Genomic DNA, 4,399 nt, shown 5'->3' with positions numbered 1-4,399 from the left:
GAGTATAAAGGCATATGATAAATGAATAATGATGAAAAATGTTGAATGTAAGCATGTTTGTGTTTTCTCTCTGGTTGTAAGGGCGACAGGGCGCAGATACCCTCTAATGGCGACAGGGCGCAGATACCCTCTAATGGTGACAGGGCACATATTCCCTCTAATGATATTAATACGCAACAGAGAGACTGTGCCCGGGTTAGCTACCGGACATGTCGGGTTGGCTTGATAACCGACAGATGATATCATCAGCCATAGGGCAGGCATTCATCATTTGCATATGTTTGAATTGTTTGGGTTTGCCATTTGTTTTAGATTTCTACATCATATATGCCATGTTACCTGACTATATGCTACTTGTTCTACTTGTACCATATTTGTGTATTACTTGCTTGTATTGCTTGTGTTTGTACAACTGAGAGGCCCCTCATGCTGGTGTCGGTGGGTGTGAGGGCTGTTCTTGATGGGATGAATTGATGATGCGATTGCATGATGATGATGATTATTGAATGAGATAACTGGAGCTCCCTGGGTAGACGCAGTAATGTGGTTTCACTAGCTCCAGGCGAGTGTATGATGTATTGATATAGAATTGCGGAGGCAGAACAACTGGTGATGGTTTTGCTTATAATTCTGAGTCTGATTCGTGGAAGAGTTAGCGAGTTGGAAAACATGTGAAACCTGAATTAAATTTAGCACTCCCTTATGACAGTTGCCTATTCATGGATTAGTGAGAATCTAGGCTGGATATTTGGTGAAGAAGTTTAGGATGCTTAGTGAGTTTTTATTGCAGTGCATTGTATTTATTTGGCACTTTTACCATACTGGGAACCCATGGGCCCGGGGTTCTCATTCCGTATATATCTCTTGTTTTTCAGATACAGGTCCAGGTGCTCAGAAGTGAGTTGTGGGTCATCTGAGAGACGGCGAAGGTCTTTATTTCCTCTACCTTGTGTTTTGATTAGAATCTCTCCACCTTTGTTTTGGAAAGGTTATATTATGTATTGAACTCTTTGAATTTGCCTTTAGAAGCTCTCATGTTTCCTGACATACTGTTGTCAACTATTTTCATACTGTACCCTAGCCGGCCTAAACTTTGTGGGTCGCGACTAGTGGCTATTTACTTATATATATATATATATATATATATATATATATATATATATATATATATATATATATATATATATATATATATATATATATATCTATCTGTTATCTATCTCTTAATCTCCTTTATGCCTTGTCCGTATATCGCGTTTGGCTTAGCAGTTTAACTTTTCGTTGTCGAAACGTGAGTGATACGTCTTCGCGATTTTATTTCTACTCTTTTCAGGCTTCTCGATTAATACTCCTTTCGAAAATTACCTATATCTATATATTAAAAATCCACCTGAGAGTCGTACCACCATAATATCATTGACTTATGACTCGAGCATAAGGATGTGAATATTAGGGTGTTACAGAATGGCTTCCAAGAGAAAAGGGCACATGCTTCAGCTGAAGAATAAGCGCCTACAAGTACTTGCAGAGGTCATATTCGGTATACTTCATTTGGAGAATCAGCGCTGCAAGAGTTTGGAACCTTGCAGAGGTTATACCGCTGGAATGCCTTATCTGACTTGCGAGTCGGATTGCGTCGGGTGCGGGTCGAAACCGACAAATGAGCTCATTACCTGCGATAGGACTAGACATGCATCATATTGTTTGCGCATTTGCATTTGGTTGTGTTTACTTATTTTATTTCTCTGTGATTGCACTGATTGTCTTATTCTGCCTTATTTGTGTGTCTAAGTGGGTCTCTTGTGCTACTAATTTGTGTGTTGAGACGATTAAGTACTAATATTGTGATTGAGATTTGTTCTAAGCTTATGAATATAAGGAAAGTAATTGAGTATCTAAGTAAAATTAAGAAGTATTTTTAAAGGCTTGATCAAAACAGTTTTATTGAGTAAAGTCAATTATTTGCATTTTGTTCATTACTTTTACGGCATTCACTTCCCCTACTGAGAACATGTGAGGATGATATTTTTACCCCCTACAGATTTTTCTTTCAGCAGCAGGTTCAGGAATCTTTGGCGTGGAGCCGCGATTGAGCATCGGAGCTTTATGTAAATATGTATTCGTATTTCCTGTATTTGGTGTAGTCCTAGATTCTATTTTCCTCTCGCCGTTTATTGTTTTGATTTCTTAGAAGGGCAGGACTTGTATTTGATAAACTTTGAATAAGTCTATGTATATAAAGCTATGTGAATATATACTTCTTTGGTTAAGTGATTTAAAATAGAGTATCCTTTCGATTTCTTGATTAAAATTTTGATTCGTATTCGCAAAGGTCAATATTAAATAAAGATAATATAAAATATAGTGGTTTAAAGGTAAGTGGCGCTTGGGCTTTTAGTACGATCATGAGGTGCTAAAAACTAGGGTGTTACAAATCTCCTACAAAATGTGCTTCTTTTTCCAAACTCTTGGTGAAAATAAACGTTCACTTCCACATAGATAGGGCTTTTGGAGGGTTGGAGAGCCACGTAGAGTCAGATAACCACGAACTAAGTGCAGATCCAAGACAGGCTACTTTTGTCACACGGAGGGCATCTTGCGTGGGTACAAGTTTAATTTCAATCTAGTGTGGGTACATATGTCAGCGTTTTCATCTTCCATAGGTACAAATGGTCATTTATTCTTTATTAATGTATGTTTATATTTTTTTCTTTATTATTATCGTACTAAATTTTAATTTAGTGTTTTTATTCATTGACATAAGCTGTTGTTGAGCTGCTTAGATAGGGTAATTTTTTGTCATTTTTGTTAGCTATTTGTTTGTTAGATTATTCTAATTTAGTTTTTTGTTAAGCTCTTTTGGTCTATCTCTAAATGTCATCTAGGTATTATTGAATTGAATGTTGAACCATATGTTGAAGATGAGGGTACTGAAAAATTGTGATATGTTCAGGTAAACGGTATATAATAATATTGAATATGTTAGTTTTTTTTAGTTCAATTGATCGTTAAAGTTTTGGATATGGAAAGATATATGAATGGTTCCTTGCAGATATTGAATTATGTCATTTATGTGGCAAAAAATTGAATTGATACTATTTTGCTGATAGAGTTAAATAAATTGTTGATAATTTATTTAATTTATTTTTATTCATACTATTTCAGAAAAGGTTCATATTACTTTAGTTTGGAATTCAATAAATGAAAATTCACCGAATTTAGACAAATGAATTGAATGAATTGACAAATGTGAGCTAGTTGCTTTTTTTTTTAAAATGACATAAGTTATTGTTGTTGCTATAGTGATTAATACTGAGTATCAATTTGTTCCACATTTGCTGGTGATCACCATTGGATCTTGAAACACTATTTGATTAGTGACTCCCTCATTTGTATTAGAGCAATTACCTATGAGTAATAATATAATATCACAAAGTTAGTAAATTAGATATAGGATAAAGAAAAATAAAAAAATATATATTCATGATACTTTACTTTAACCCTCCCGTTTATAGTTCATATTATTACTTAATAGAGAGTGTACTAACGAGAGAAATGAAGCTTTGTTTGGTTGGAGAGAAATAAAATAGAAGGTTTTTTTTTATATTAGAATACAAGTGTGATTTAGTGCAATTGTTTGGGTGTTAAGATTGCAAAAGAAATGTTACCATCAAAGAAAATATTATCATTTAAAATTTTTTTAAAAAATTTAAAATTTAAGTTTACCATCGAATTTATCAGGGGATTAATTCGACGGTAACAAGCTCAATTTTGCCAAATGAAAATTTATATCCGCCACTAAATCTACAAGTAATTAGCGGCGAATGAAAAAATCTATTGGTAAATAATTACCGGCAAAATTTATACTGTCGAATTTATTCCGTCGCTAAATTTGACAGTAAACATATTATCATCAGATTTTTTTGGTAAACCTACTGATAAATTCGACGGTATTTAACAATTTTCTCGTAATTGTCCTACATTTTTCTATTGATTTTCAGTTACATAATCTACATTATTTGTAGGCATTTCTATTCATTACATTGTGGTTTTAAAGTTTCTTTGCAATATTGTTTATGCAAAAAATCATTTTTCAAGGATAAGATTGAGATTACATCAAATTATATTTTAGACAAACTTTTTTTTCTTTTAATATTCAAGTGAAATTTGTAAAACTGGATGACAAAAAACATATATTATAATACTATTGTATAATAACTGAATTTTCAAGTTTGATTTTGGTTTTGAAATTATTGATTATTCTATATATTTATAGAATTCTCTAAAATTTTTATTATTTTGTTTCATAAAAATAAATATCTAGATATTATAATGGAGAATTCTAGAAAATAAATAAATAAATTAAGTAATTAGAAAGATCTAAAAAGATAATATCTAA

Source organism: Arachis hypogaea, chromosome 17 (assembly GCF_003086295.3).
Source record: "Arachis hypogaea cultivar Tifrunner chromosome 17, arahy.Tifrunner.gnm2.J5K5, whole genome shotgun sequence".
Taxonomy (NCBI): Eukaryota; Viridiplantae; Streptophyta; class Magnoliopsida; order Fabales; family Fabaceae; genus Arachis; species Arachis hypogaea.
This window is presented reverse-complemented; position numbering follows the sequence as displayed.